The sequence below is a fragment of the Bubalus bubalis genome, chromosome 5 (assembly GCF_019923935.1).
Source record: "Bubalus bubalis isolate 160015118507 breed Murrah chromosome 5, NDDB_SH_1, whole genome shotgun sequence".
NCBI lineage: Eukaryota > Metazoa > Chordata > Mammalia > Artiodactyla > Bovidae > Bubalus > Bubalus bubalis.
Window position 1 is genome coordinate 88591238 of NC_059161.1, and position 16702 is coordinate 88607939.

At 41.4% G+C, this 16702-nt stretch overlaps 1 pseudogene; it reads left to right on the forward strand.

The window, feature by feature from the left end:
* The first annotated feature begins 4260 nt into the window (after window positions 1-4260).
* On the forward strand, window positions 4261-5093 carry LOC102394510 (annotated as a pseudogene).
* The last annotated feature ends 11609 nt before the right edge of the window (window positions 5094-16702 follow it).

The window sequence follows — 16702 nt, forward strand, 5'->3', positions numbered from 1 at the left end:
TTTTGATTGGTTTAGGTCTTAGGGACCATGGCTCTGAAGTGCACTCCAAGCATTGGGAATTTTCCTGCTTATAAAGATCATAATAATCTCCATGGTGCACTGAGTTCTCTCAAAGGCTTTACATGCATGTTTGCAGTTGCTAAATACCAAGCAAATGATCTAAGATTAAAATTTCTGAAAAGGAATAAAAAGGATAACCAACTTGAAATTTGTGAACTTTAAGTCGTGGACCATAAATATAACAGAGATTAAACTACAACAACAAAAGGTCATGACCTGCAAATACCACAAAAAAGATCAACCAAATTTCACAAAAGCTGCAAGAACTACAGAGCAGCAGCCCAGAGTGGCACTAGCGCCTAAAATTTTGATCACATCTCTCAGTTAAGCTGAGAGTCTGGTCAAAACGGAGGAACTGTCGGAAAGGAAATGAGCCCCAAATGAAGTCATTTGTGTTAGGTCTCACGGCAGCAGACCAAGACTTAATATCTAATCTAATTACTTCCCCGAAGTGTTAACCTTTAACTGGCCAGCTTGGAATTTCCTGGTCAGCACTGGGAAATCTGATGACAGTCCCATTGTTCCTTTCCTATCAGGCAGAAGAATTTGCCTAAACAATGGGTTCTTTGCTAAGTTTCCCTTTTTTGGCTCCCTCTTTGCCTTTGAAAACCTTGCCTTTTCTGCTGCTCATTTTGGAGAGCTCCTTTCTCTTGCTAAATGGGATGCTTCTTGATGCATGAACCATTTCATAGAACCAATTGGATCTTCAACTTTACTCAGTTGAATTTTTATTATTTCACACTCCATTGGCTGTCAGAGCTAGGTGGTTTGGGGACTCATTCTTTGGACGGCAGCTGTGAAAGTTGGGGTGCTAAGTGTGTGGACAAGCTGCTTCCAGGGAGACGCTGGGGACAGTTCTATTGGAGCAAGTCAGAGGGAGAAGGCAAAGTGCCACCGGCTCTTTTCAACCAGATCCAGGTAGGATTTATCAACTTAGAAAAATAATCATGATCTAAGAGTTATGTTTTATTTAGTGCGGATTTTTAGGACTTCAAGGCTAGGAGACAGCATCTTAAGGAAGCCTAAGAGAACTGCTCTGAGGAGGCGAAGGGAGGAGCCAGGTTATACAGTTTTTTGACAAACGACAAGTAGTTTGAATATCAAAAGATTATTGTTATTTAGGGAAAACCGGATAACCCAAGGTAAGGAATTCAGCACTTCCCTGTGTATGGGAAGATGCACGCTCTGGGCTCACTGGAATCATTTCTCTGCTGTGCCCCGCAGCTCTCTGGGGCTCTGGGGCCAGTGCCTGTGTTTTTCACGTCTGGAGCTTCCCTGGGAGTCAGTGTAGCGAGTGGCCTGTAGCTGCTAGATGGCAGGTCTTCTTTTCCTTCCTGGGTTCCCTCAGAGTTGGAGGCTGCAATCGCTGATGACATGACTCCCTTGTCTACTGATATGGCAGGAAATGTTTCATTTCTCAGATGCATGCTAATCAGATGACTGATCCTCAGTCAGCAGCTTGTAAGGTATGTAGTCAAACCTCTTCCAGGGAAAGACTGGGACATGGATGTTTTTGCCTTCACCCTCTGCACTGAGCTCTGGGGGACAGCCAAAGCAAGTGAAAAGTTTGCTTTCTCGAGTCTGGGGCGAGGGGGAGGGGGCTCATGAAAGCCCCTTCCAGACTTTAAGCTGGGTGGCAGCTGAAGGTCTAGGTGGCAGCCCTCCAGTGGCAGCCTTAGAAGCTGGCACACTAGGTGTATGATTTGCTCCTCAGAGAGAAGCTGGGATTTGGGAAGCCCCTGGTTGTATGGTGCTCTGCTGGGGGCTTATTTTATGGTGAGAGTGTGTCTACCTCTCTGAAATATCAATGCGGGTATTTTCAGTCACCAAAGTAGTGAAATCACTCAGTGGGTTGGTGGAGGTCTCTCAGAGGGAACTGCTCCATGTGTAGCTTGGTGCATTCATGGGAGGAAACTTCAGGAGCCTTCTGTGTTGCCAACTTGGTCTGGAATCCCCAATTTTTTCTTAGGAAATGTACGCTTCTTCAGTATTTCTATCCTTCTCCTAGATCACAAGAATGTTAGTGAACTTTCACACTCCTAATCTGCTTTTGCTTAGAATATTATAATTTCTTTTTGTGTAAAAAAGAGCTGATTAGCACTTTTCTGTTCATTAATTAAATTTTATCAGTATCTGTGTCATGATATTACCCTATTCCTTCTCATTGGTGACATTTGTCCTTTAATAGTTCTTTAAGTGCAGAGAAAGCAATGGCAACCCACTCCAGTACTCTTGCCTGGAAAAAATCCCATGGACAGAGGAGCCTGGTAGGCTGCTGTCCATGGGGTCGAGAAGAGCCAGACATGACTGAGCGACTTCACTTTCACTTTTCACTTTCATGCATTGGAGAAGGAAATGGCAACCCACTCCAGTGTTCTTGCCTGGAGAATCCCAGGGACGGGGGAGCCTGGTGGGCTGCTGTCTATGGGGTCGCACAGAGTCGGACACGACTGAAGTGACTTAGCAGCAGCAGCAGCAGTTCTTTAAGTGGGGATTTAGAGGTTGGTTTTTGTACACCTAAGAATGTCAGTTGCAGTCCCTCTGTAATGATAACTCGGTATAAAATTCCAGGCTAAAAATAAACTTCCCTCAAGAATCAGACAATATTACTTTACTTTCTTCCCACGTCTACTCTCCCTTATCTTAACTCTACCATTTATCTAATTGCTATTTCTTTGAAGTCAATCTTGCTTTTCCTTCTGATAGTTTATAATATTATCTTTTTTAAGAATTAAAAGTAGTTGGATTTATTATATTAATTTTTAAATTTTATTATTTATTTATTTTGGCTGTACTGGGTCTTTTTTTTTTTACTTTTTATTTTGTAATAGGGTATAGCTGATTAACAAACAATGTTGTTACAGTTTCAGGTGAACAGTGAAGAGACTCAGCCATACATATACATGTATCCATGCTCCTCCAAATTCCCCTCCCATCCATGCTCCCTCATAACATTGAACAGAGTTCCAGGTACTATACTGTAGGACCCTACTGGTTATCCATTTTAAATATAGCAGTGTATATGTATCCACTCCAAACTCCCTAACTAACTATCCCTTCCCTCCATCCTTCCCCCTGGAAACCATAAATTCATTCTCTGAGTCTGCGAGTATCTTTCTGCTTTACAAGTTCAGCTTGCATCATTTCTGTTCAGATTCCACATTTAAGGGATTTATACAGTATTTCTCCTTCTCTGTCTGACTTACTTCACTTAGTGTGACAATCTGTAGGTCCTTCCATGTTGCTGCAGATGGCATTATTTCAATTCTTATTAGTGGCTAGGTAATATCCCATTGTGCCAGGTCTTAGTCCTGGCTTGTGGGATCTTCACTGCAGCATGCGGGCTTCTTGGTTGTGGCACGTATGCAGGATCTTGTACCTGGATCAGGGATTGAACCCAGGCCCCTTGCATTGGGAGTGAAGTCTTTACTCACTGGACCACCAGGGAAATCCCAGAATTATCTTCATCCTTGACTTTTTTCATTTTCAGGACTCTGACTAGAAACTGATACATTTTTACTAATTTTGCTTAATATTCAGTGTTTTATGATATGAGAATTTGTTATTCTTAAGATATTCTTCATCATTCATATGTCAGGTTGCTGCTAAGTTACTATGTAGTATTTTCTCTTTGTTTTCATTTTCCCTTTCCTTCCTTCCCTTTCCTCTCTAGGTCTAATAGTTTACTTTTATGGTACGTTCCATCCAGTACACCAGGGTCCCAGGCTTAAACAAGATCTTAGAGTGGTAGATCAGAATTCCTACCCAAAATGATGTTATTGAGATGTCTAGGCAGTTTTTTCAATCACTAGAAAATATGAAAAGGCAGTGCAGTTAAGGAAGACTGCTAGGTCATGAAATAAAAACAGCATAACGTATTCATAACGTGATGCAAGGTGACTTCCTCACCTTCAAAAGCATCCTTGGTTTTCATGTTACTCTGCATTGCTCAGATGTACAAAGATTATATTCTGTAAATGCACATATATTTCCAGTGTTTTATTTTAATGTATAAATTTAAAACATTAGGCTTTAAGCTAAACATATTAGACTATAAAACATTAGTTAACATTCCAGGGATAAGGAAGCAAGAAACTGTCCAGTTTTACCTCCATGAAAGTAAAAATGTTGGTTGTGTTGCTGCTGGAGAACCGCAGATGGTCCTTGCTGCGGGGCCGCAGCTCTTCCAGCCGCCTGATGATGTCGTCTCACTTGGTATATCAGCCGCCGCCCCCGCACAACAGCAACAACAACTGTGAGGAAGGCGAACAGTCTCTGCCACCGCCCTCCGGCCTCAACAGCTCCTGGGTGGAGCTCCCCAGGAACAGCAGCAATGGCAGTGATAACGGCAATGGGAAGAACGGGGGGCTGGAGCGCATACCTTCCTCAATGGGGACGTGGAGAAGACTCTTTTGGATGCACAGCATGAACCTGGACAGAGCAGTTCAAGAGGCAGCTCTCACTGTGACAGCCCTTCCCCACAGAAGATGGGCAGATCATGTTTGATGTGGAAATGCATACCAGCAAGGACCATAGCTCTCAGTCAGAAGAAGAAGTTGCAGAAGGAGAGGAAGAAGTGGATGCTCTGAAGAAAAGTGTGGACTGGCTGTCCAACTGGTCCAGTAGACCTGAAAACATTCTACCCAAGGAGTTCCACTTCAGGCACCCTAAACGTTCCGTTTCCTTAAGCATGAAGAAAAGTGGAGCTATGAGGAAAGGGGGGATCTTCTCCACAGAGTTTCTTAAGGTGTTCATTCCATCTCTCTTCCTCTCCCATGTTTTGGCTTTGGGGCTAACTAAGCATCTACATTGCAAAACGACTGAGCACGCCTTCTGCCAGCACCTACTAAGGGAAGAGAAGAGTCCCTGGGCCAGCGTGTGACTTGTGAAGTGGTATCTTGCCACAGTAGTTTATTTGAACTTGAGACCATTGTAAACGTGACCCAACCTCCACCTTCTTTTTACATATCCAAGTTCCAGTTAACTCTCAAATCCAGTACTTTATTCCAACTCTGTTGAGGCATTTTGCTAATAACCTCATTCCCTCTTTGGCCTGTAAAACACTTTAGAATTTTCTAATAAGACTTTACTGTTGTTTAGAAATTTGAAAGGGCTTCTTTTCCGCAAACGCCACCAGCAGATTGTAATTTTGTCAAGAATCCCATTGTCTTCTCTCAGTACCACCAAACCTAGACCTGCACCATTCATGGTATAAATCTTACTCTTGCAAGATAACCCACCTGTCTCTTCAAATGAGACCAGGTTACAAATGATATGAAAGCTTTGTTGTTTTGTTTTCCAGGACAAAGGCAAGCTTCCCTAAGCTTGAATTTATGGTTATGAAAAAAGAAAACAAAAGCAAATAAAACAAACAAAATAAGACAAGGAAAAAAAAATATCCTGGGCAATAAAAAGTTATTTTAAACCAAAAAAAGTAAAAATGTCATCAGCCCCAGATGAATAGTTCACCTTGGTGAAACGAGAGCAGGCGACATCATCAATATTAACAAAAGCATTAAGTTCAGGGCATCATTGTTCTGAACTTGTCATTGGTTATGATAAAAACTTCATATGCAAAATTATTTTAATCTAGAAGATAGAGATTGACATAGCTAATAGATTATGCTAGTGTCATCTGGATCAACTGGACATTACTAGAAAAATTTTGGATTTTTTTTTAACATTTATTTCTTCCCCATAAGCTGGTGATTTGTTCGTGTCGTGTGTGTGTGTGTTCAGTTGTTCAGTGGTGTACGATTCTCTGTGACCACATGGACTGTAGCTGTCCAGGCTCCTCTGTCCATGGACTTTCCCAGGCAAGAATATTGAAGTAGATTGCCATTTCCTTCTCCAGGGGATCTTCCCAACCCAGGGATTTTACTCACATCTCTTGTGTCTCCTGTGTTGACAGGTGGATTCTTTACTACTGCACCAAGGTGGGGAGCCCTGGTTCACGTTAATGTATTGATAAAAACAGAAAATGCTTTAGCCTATTCAATATATCCTATGTTTCTTTATCTCTTAAATGTTGATAAAAATCAATCTTAATAAAAAATTTTTAATTGCCCAAGCGTAACTTATACTTCTTAAATACAACTAAAATCCTCCCAGCTTCAGGTCCCATTCTAGCCGCTATTGCAAACACCTGGGATTGTTTTTTTTTCTGCTGGAAAACTCCTTCCTCTGCCCCGCCCCCACAAACTCACCCTGCTTCATCATATCACAGTCCAGAAGCAGGGGGTTTAACACCATGCAGGCCATCCTTGACCTGTGGAAAGGTGGGCTCATGGATACATGTTTCCTCTTTCTCCAATCAGGTGGGTAGGTCTTAGACATATTTTATCCCAAAGGATTAAGTGAAAAATCACCCATCACTGTAGCCATTGCATTAGCTTCAGTGTATTTTCTCTCCTTCTCTGTTCATTCCTTCTTCCTCACTTCTGCTCCCAGAACATATTCCAAATAAACCACCTGCATTCAGGCTTTTTACTCAGGCTCCATTTTCAGGGAAACTCATGGTAAAATAAAGATACTTTTGAAGAACGTAACCATTGAGTACACTGGTAGACAGTCAACTGCAAAGCTATCACCTATTTAATGCGTCCATTCTTTCCAATTGCAGAGTAAATCTATGTCTACTTTCCCACTGGAAATGAGTATCAACACTTCTCTTCTGATGTCATTTTGCACAGTATTAGACATTAAACACTTCACATTAAATTCTTGCAATCCAATTGAAACAATCTGCCTTAAATCAAGGCACCTGCACATTCTGTTAGTCTCAAGTATCCACCAGATAAAACGCCCAGAAAGATTTTTTTTTGAGAGAAAACAAAGGTCCAATGATGAATTTACTAAACCATTAGATTTCATAAATATTTGAAAATATGAAATAGGAGTCATCTCTGCCTTCACTGAACTTATATCATGGTAAGAGAAACATGATAGATTCATATACATACATACATACATATGCATGTATGCTATATTAAACATAGTATACTTATGTGATGGTAGCTTCCGTGGTGCCTCAGTGGTAAAGAATCTGCCTGCCAATGCAGGAGATGCAAGAGATGCAGGTTCAGTCCCTGGATTGGGAAGATCCCCTGGAGGAGGAAATGGCAACTCACTCCAGTATTCTTGCTTTGAGAATCCAATGGACAGAAGAACCTGGTGGGCTACAGTCCATGGGGTCACAAAGAACTGACTATGACTTAGTGACTGAAAAGCAACAAAATTTACATTATATACAAAATATAATTTTGTTGCATAGAAAATGAATGCAAAAATAATGTGATGTTTAGATTTCCCACCCCAGCCCGCCAAAACAAAAATCTTAGCTTTAAAATTTTTGGATACATTATTAAATTTCTGAGTCTCAGTGTTCTGAAATGTTACATAGAAACAGTGATAACTACCTTGAAAACTTTCTGTGAAGATTCAAATAGACAATATGTGAAAAGTTTTTGGCATTTAATATGTGGTACCTAGTACCTGCTTGGAGAAGGAAATGGCAACCCACTCCAGTGTTCTTGCCTGGAGAATCCCAGGGACGGGGGAGCCTGGTGGGCTGCCGTCTATGGGGTCACACAGAGTCGGACACGACTGAAGCGACTTAGCAGCAGCAGCAGTACCTGCTACTATTGCTCTTTGCACATAATTTTCATCATTATCATTAATAACAAATTTCATTTCCTGTCACTAATGTAAGACAACCATGACCATTAATTCAACAAATGTTTGAGAACCTACCCAATGACCGGCACTGTGATGACCAACACAACACAGGCAAGAAAGCAATAATGGTAAAAAGAAAATCAGGTAGGTTGTTTAGTGGAAAAAGAAGTGGGGAGGGCCAGCTGAACTCTTTGAATAGGCTTTAGACATAAAGGTAAAGAGAAGGGAGCAGTCCTAATAACAAGCTCACAGCACAGTACCAGAGAGCTGGGTGTTCTAACCTGAGGTCATGACTTCCTGAGCCTGGCATTGGGAAAGCAGCAGCATTTCCATCACTCTTGGGGCGCAGGACAACGACACCATTGTTGTCTCACTGGCTTCTCTCTATCAAGTGTTGCCTTGAAACTCACTCGAGCAGAGCTCTTTGCCTGCCCTTGCCTCTCTGTAGTTCTACTGTCTGTGTTTTGTCATCATGTCTATTCAATTAAGATTGATATCTGTGCCAAGGGAGTCTGCGTTCTCACCAAGCCCCAAAGAGAAATTACTCACTGGAAACCAAAGCACTGTGGCTCCATTATGTTCTGAGGGCAAACAGCCGCTGAATGATGAATGGCGTACTCTATTTCGTTGTGGCTGTTGTAGTTGAAGATACTTCAAGCAATAGTTAAGATGACACCCACATCAGTAACCAGTGCAAACAAGATTACTCCTTTCGTTAATGGATGGATACTCCTTACATTCTTCCTCATTTTATTTTATCCACAGTTATTGTCTCTAAGAACAAGGAAGATTTATCTTATTTAGACCCATTTGAATTAATAAGATTTATTTCTTCCTTATAGACTGTGTTGAATGAATCCTTTTGGACAACGCTGAGGACCAAGTATTGAACGAGCTACTTAATCAGGAGCTCTATAGAACCCAAGACTTAATTGGGCAAGAGAATACCAACAGAACAGATGAGCTGTCCAGACAAGCTTGAGAAATGCCCTCCTTGGGGTGTGTTACAAACCTTTGCACACACATCAAGAAAGACAACACATCTGGACTATGTCATTATAAGCTAGGATAGCATAGTCTTAGTTACCAAACCAGGTTTGGGGAATCTTGGATCTTACCCAGTTTGGAGGGCCATTCTGAAGAAAAAGAAGTTTTAAAACATAAATAGGAAATTGGGTACAAAATTCAAACTGAAAAACAGAAAGTCCAATAAATTGCAAATCTTAAAAAGCTGACAAATGCGGCAAACGTCACCAACATTCAGGAAAATAACACTTACTATGACTGATTGAACCACTTCTGTTTTACTTTGTACATGTTTTTGCTGCTTACTCTTTGATTGCTTCTTTATTTGACAACATTGTTGTATTATTCTTTGTAGAAGAAAATAAAAAGAGTACTTTTTCTAGCATGGTTGATCAAATACTGTTTTATATTATTAATGGTCTCAACAAACCTAGACAGCATATTAAAAAGCGGAGACATCACTTTACCAACAAAGGTCCATAGAGTCAAAGCTATGATTTTTCCAGTAATCATGTACAGATGTGAGTTGGACCGTAAAGAAGGCTCACCACCAAAGAACTGATGCTTTCAAATTGTGGTGCTAGAAAAGAGCTTCGAGAATCTCTTGGCTGCAAGGGGATCAAACAAATCAATCCTAAAGACAATCTACCTTGAATATTCATTGGAAGGACTGATACTGAAGCTGAAGCTCCAAAACTTTAGCTATGTGAAAGCCAACTCTTTGGAAAAGACCCCAGTGCTGGGAAATATTGAAGGCAGGAGGAGAAGGGGATAACAGAGGATGAGATGGTTGGATGGCATCACCTACCCAATGGACACGAGTTTGAGCAAACTCCAGGAGATAGTGGAGAACAGGGGAGCCTGGCATGCTGCAGTCCATGGGGTTGCAAAGAGTTCAACATGGCTTAGTGACTGAACCACAGAGGCATTCGTGAGAACTGAATCCTGTCTACAATGTTACACATCTGATGATGGGAAGAACATTCCACAGACACGCTTCCAGCTCCTTCCAGTAAGCCTGGCCCACATATTCCAGGGTCAGGCAGAGTAAGACATACACCGTGATGTGATGTCTAGCCCTGCATTTTGCTATCACAGTGCCTGGCAGAGCAAGTGTTAGAACTATTCCTGGAAGCCATTGCTATGGAACTGTTTGTGGAAGAGGCCACTTTTCATGAAAGAGCTGGTAGCATCACTCAAATTATTCGTGACAAATACTGGTCTGTATCTTCATATGGCAACTTTGTTAGCCTCTTGTTCTTTCCTAAGTATGTATGCATTTGAACTCAGATTCTTTCAACTTTCTATTGATATTTTTGGCTTCTTCTGTATTTCTTCAAATCCTTTCTAAGTTGAGAAACGCAGGAAAGAACATAGATCCCTCCTAAGCATGATGTTCCTGATGCTTTTAATGGAAAGATTACCCCTGTAGTTCTACAGGCATATCAGAGGATGCATTTCTGCTAAATACAGCAGATACAGTCATCAAAAGGACATTTAGAAAGTGTTTTACTGAAAACACATTCAAGACTTTCAAAGGTAAAAGAGAAATGAAAATATGATCCTTAAAGCTAATGTAACATTTTGCCTACAAACTTGGCAAAATTTGCCGACAAACGATGACAATTCTTGAATGATTAACCATAAATTAATGATTCTGCACTTTAATTTTGGTATAAGATCTTGGAGTTTTAAGGAAAACATAGTTGAAACCACTAATCTTGAAACTATCTGATAATTACATGACATGCTTTGCTTCCTTTTCTGAAATTTGTTAATGGTTTTATAACTGAAAACATTCTTAGATATGGAAGCAGGCACAAATTCAACACACAGAATAGCTTAATGTCATTTCTTCTTCTAACAAGCTTAGTGAGAAATGAAAAGAAGAAAGAAAAGACATTTCTTATTTCCATGCTTCCTCCAAGCGAAGCAGGAGAACTGTAACAGATTCCATGCTTTAGTGAGCACTCCATTACCTCATTTTGCTAAGAATCAAATCATAAAGGACATCTGTGCTCAATAACTCCTCTCCCACACCGGCAAGCTGCCACCAGCAGTGAAAGAACTCGGCCATGCCGGAAAGAACCGTTCTGGCTTCAAACAGACCGTTACCATGAAGATCAGGTGTATATACTACCAAAAATGATTAATGCAAAAAAAAAAAAAATCAAATGGGTAACAGTTAATCTTCTGTTAATCAAATGGTTAGGAAGACTCCATTAGATTGAATTTGCCAGTTTAAGTGAAGGGAAAGCTTGGCACCATTTTTATGAGATCTGTTGTATGAGACCCTGCTGTGGGCTTACGCTTTTCAATCTATTTTCTTAAAAAAAAAATGTATTTGTCAGATTGCCTTTGCATTCTTTTTACTTGCGTGTGTTTTTCTGCCGTGCTGGGTCTTGGTTGCTGCATACTGACCTCTCTATTGCAGCGAGCAGGGGCTACTCTCGAGATGCAGGGTGCAGGCTCCTCGTTGCGGTGGCTCCTCTTGTTGAGGAGCAGGGCTCTAGGCACACAGGCTTTGGTAGTCATGTTGCACAGGCTTAGTTACCCCTTGGCATGTGGAGTCTTCCCCAACCAGGGATCAAAGCCATGTCCCTTGCATTGGCAGGCGGATTCATAACCACTGGGCCACCAAGGAAGACCACACTAGGCTCTTCCTTGATGAACATCAAAATCTCTCCCACTTTTCAGCATGCATCCAGAGGCCTTGCTCTTGTCTTCCTAATGAAATCACTGAGAGACAGACGAAAGTTTATTTTCTTATATAAAAGACCTTTCCTTCTGCCTTCCTGATGGAGTTTACATCACAAAAATAATGACTTTGGGTGGTGTCTCAGTTTTTAAATTTATAATGTAATATTAAATACATTATTTTCATACACACTCCGGCAGAATATGATACGTCCTCCAGGGGAAGAGTGTCTCTGCCCACTCCCTACCCACAAGGGAGAAACGCTGCTCTAAAACTAAATAATTCCAATTTTCTGCTTTAGTAAATAGGATGGCGAGAACGTAATTGAATTCCCATTTAGCACTTAGCATCTAATAGTGCCTCAGGCTCTGGGTGATAAACTTGACTCTTCATTCTAGCGCTAGAGCTGCAGATTTACAAGAGAGGAAAGCTAGACTTGAAGGTGTACCATGAAGCCAGGGAACTCCAGGGTGCCTCCCTCCAGTTTTTTTTTTTTTTTTTTTTTAAGTCCCTATTAGCATGATCATGGTTCCGAATTGAACTTGAAAATATCTAGGCTACACCACGCAGTTCTGTCTTTGGTGTTTTTTCCCCCAAAGCATCTTCTATCATTTATAACGAAAAAAGCTAATCTCATTTTTACGCACTGGCTTGGAGCCCTCCTGTTTGCAGACAGGGGACGATTTTCTCACGTTGGTATTTGCTTGGGCTCTGGATATTAACTGCCATGATTCTTCTCACACGCTCCTGGCAATTAATCCCTCATGTAATATGCATAGTTTAATGCCCTTTTACTGCCTGACCTCCACTCTCACATCTCCCCAGGCTAATACCTCGCTAACACCTGGACTCTGCCTTCCAATTTTAAGACATATTGAACTCAGGAAACAAAAATAGGACAGGATTGAAGTGTCTCATTTTCATTCCACCTCTTCATGGCCTTTTGCGTTTCACCTTGAAATTAATTAAGAGAGGACAGTAAGGTGAAATTGTACCATTTCATCTGGGTACTATACCCTGCTTCCCCTTTATGCTGACTCCTGAAACATCAAGATTTCAGACATATTTAAACAGAAGTTAAGGATCACAGCAAGTCACAGAGTTCCTTGGTCATCCAAAAACGTGTTTCTCCTCCTCAATTTTTCTACTCATTAGTATAAAAAACTACTGCCATAGTGTTAAATTACCAAAGAGGGAAATAGATTTTTTTTAAATGTTCATGAGATGGAGATATATGGTTGACTCTGGGTGGATAATAGAAAAGAGGTTTTATACAGCAGATCCTGTATCCCACAAAAAGGCTTGACATCATTATAGTAAAGGTGTATGTGTGTTTGTGCTCAGTTGAGTCTGACTCTTTGCAGCCCCACAGACTGTAGCCCACCAGGTTCCTCTGTCCATGGAATTTTCCCGGCAAGAACACTGGAATGGGTTACGATTTCCTTCTAAAAATACTCATCTCTTTGCTTCAGTCTCAACTATGTCATCAAGTTTTATAACATTATCAGTTAAAAAAATAGTATTAAAAAAACATAATAGATGCAATGGAATCCAACAAGTTCATTCAGGCTTGTTACTAGGGGGAGTCTTGCAGCTGGTTAGACTGGAAACAGTGTAAATAAAGCAACTAACAAAAATGCAAATGAAGTACGGATGTGCACCATTCCAAACCAAGAAAGAATCTAGCACCAATCAGACCAAGTATGACTTCTAAACAGGCACAAGTGTGACGACATACAACTTAAAAAAAAAATTGGAGTTTAATTGCTTTACAATGTTATTTTAGTTTCTATTGTACATGATGTGAACCAGCTGTGTTGTTGTTCAGTCACCAAGTCGTGTCTGACTCTTTGCAACCTCATGGACTGCAAAAAATGGTACAGATGGACCTATCTGAAGGACAGGAATAGAGATGTAGATGTCGAGAATGGACCTGTGGGCACAGCAGAAGACTGAGAGGGTGGGATGAACGGGAGATTAAGGTTGGCATATATACACCACCATGGGCTTCTCAAATGGCTCAGTGGTAAAGAATCGCCTGCAAAGCAGGAGACACAGGAGATACAGGTTTGATCCCTGGATTAGGAAGATCCCCTGGAGGAGGAAATGACAACACACTCTGGAATTCTCGCCTGAGAAATCCCATGGACAGAGGAGCCTTGCGGGCTACAGTGCATGGAGTTGCAAAGAGTATGACACGACTGAGCGACTGAGCATATACACCGCTGCTGCTGCTGCTGCTGCTGCTGCGTCGCTTCAGTCGTGTCCGACTCTGTGCGACCCCACAGACGGCAGCCCACCTGGCTCCCCCGTCCCTGGGATTCTCCAGGCAAGAACACTGGAGTGGGTTGCCATTTCCTTCTCCAATGCATGAAAGTGAAAAGTGAAAGTGAAGTCGTTCAGTCATGTCCAACTCTTAGCGTCCCCATGGATGGCAGCCTACGAGGCTCCTTCGTCCATGGGATTTTCCAGGCAAGAGTACTGGAGTGGGGTGCCATTGCCTTCTCCGAGCATATACACTACCATATGTAAAATAGATAGCTAGTGGGAACATGCTGTATAGCACAGGGAGCTCAGCTTGGTGCTCTGTGAAGACCTAGAGGGTTGGGGGTGAGAGGGAGGTTCAAGAGGGAGGGGTATATGTGGGTGTGTATATGTGTATATATATATATATATAGCTGATTCCACTTTCATTAGCATAATACAAATCAAAACCATGATGAGATACCACCTCACACCTGTCAGAATGGCTGTTCTCTGATCCATATTGTTGTATGGCCAAAGCCAATATAATATTGCAAAGCAATTACCCTCTAATTAAAAAAAGCTACATATTCCCCCCTCAAAAAAAAAAAAGGTAACAAATAGCAAGTGTTAGCAAGGATTTGGAGAAAAGGGAACCCTTGCTAATTGGTGGTGAGAATATAAATTGGTACAGCCAGTATGGAAAACAGTATCTAAGCTCCTCAAAAAGTTAAAAATACATTTACCATATGATCCAGCAATTCCTCTTCTGGATACATATCCAAAGAGAATGAAATCAGTATCTCAGAGAAATATCTGCACTCCTATGGTCACTGCTGCATGGTTTAGACAGATAGGTAGATATAGATATATAGATATAGCTCATATCTTCTTTCTCAATTCATTTGTGTGTATATATATATATGAGCTTCCCAGGTAGCCCATTTGGTAAAGAATCTGTCTGCAGCGCAGGAGACCCAGGTTTGATCTCTGGGTCAGGGAGATCCCCTAGAGAAGGGAATGGCAACCCACTCCCATATTCCTGCCTGGAAAATCCTATGGATAGAAGAAGCTGGTAGGCTACAGTCCATGGGATCACAAAGAGCTGGACATGACTTAGCAACTAAACCGTATATATATACACATGGACATCCCAGGTAGTACAGTGGTAAAGAATCTGCCTGCCAGTGCAGGAGACACAAGAGACACAGGTTCAGTCCTTGGTCTGGAAGATCTCCTGGAGTAGGAAATGGCAACCCGCTCCAGTATTCTTGTCTGGAAAATTCCATGGGCAGAGGAGCCTGGTAGGCTATAGTCCATGGGGTTGCAAAGAGTAGGACACAACTGAGTGACTGAGCGTGCACACACACATACCTACACAGACACACATACATACACATACAATGGACTATTATTCATTCATGAAAAATAAGGAAATCTTACCATTTACAACAAGATGAATAAACCTGGAGGTCATTATGCTAGTCGAAATAAGCCAGACACAGAAAGACACATATGCTCTCACTTACACGTGGCATCTAAGAAGGCAAGACTCACAGGAGCAGCAAGAGACACAGTTGCTAAGAACTAGGGGAGGAGAAAATGGAGACTTACTGTTCAATGAGTGTAAAGTTTCAATTACACAAGATGAATGCATTCTAGAGATCGACTGTACAAGCTTTCGCCTACAGTTAATAACACTGTATTATATCCTTTATTTTTGGTAAGAGAGAAGGCCATACATGTTCTCACCATGCCCCAAAATTGGTAACATGTAAAACAATTATCCTTCAACTAAAAAATAAATTAATTAAAAAAAATTAGTAACAATGTAAAGATGATGAATCTATTAATTAACTTGATTGTGGTAGTCATTTCACGTTGTACACGTATATCACAATGTACAATGTATGTTAAAATACCACATTGCAAACTTTAAATATATGTACTTTTCATTTCCAATTACACCTCAATAAACCTGAAAAAAGAAAAATAAAAATATTGCATATAATTCCTTGCTGTATGTGCACAGGTTTTTGTTAGCTAAGACAGTGGCCATATAATGTGATGGCCATTATCCATCTTCTACAGAAAGTAGAAGCTTGCAGACTACAAGGACTTTATCGTCATAAGCAACTCTTTCTTTCCAGTAGCTGTCAGAGTGATTTGCATTTACATTCACACATCTGTCCATCTGCTAATCAGGAAATAAGCAGATGAGACAAAATGAGGGGAGATTATTTTTGTGTATGGTGTTCCTGGGTTGGGAAGATCCCCTGGAGAAGGAAATGGCAACCCACGCCAGTATTCTTGCCTGGAGAATCCCATGGACAGAGGAGACTGGCGGGCTACAATCCATGGGGTTGCAAGAGTCGAATATGACTTCACGACTAAACCACCACCACCATGGTGTTATGGAGTGTTCTAATTTCATTCTTTTACACGTAGTTGTCCAGTTTTCCCAGCACCATTTTTTGAAGCTATTGTCTTTTCTCCACTGTATATTCTTGACTCCTTTGACATAGATTCAGATCAGATCAGTCGCTCAGTCATGTCCGACTCTTTGTGACCCCATGAATCACAGCATGCCAGGCCTCCCTGTCCATCACCAACTCCCGGAGTTCACTCAGACTCATGTCCATCGAGTCAGTGATGCCATCCAGCCATCTCATCCTCTGTCATCCCCTTCTCCTCTTGCCCCCAATCTCTCCCAGAATCACAGTCTTTTCCAATGAGTCAACTCTTCCCATGAGGTGGCCAAAGTACTGGAGTTTCAGCTTTAGCATCAGTCCTTCCAAAGAAATCCCAGGGCTGATCTCCTTCAGAATGGACTGGTTGGATCTCCTTGCAGTCCAAGGGACTCTCAAGAGTCTTCTCCAACACCACAGTTCAAAAGCATCAATTCTTCAGCGCTCAGCCTTCTTCACAGTCCAACTCTCACATCCATACATGATTAGGCGACCATAGGTGCACAAGTTTGTCTCTGAGCTTTCTACC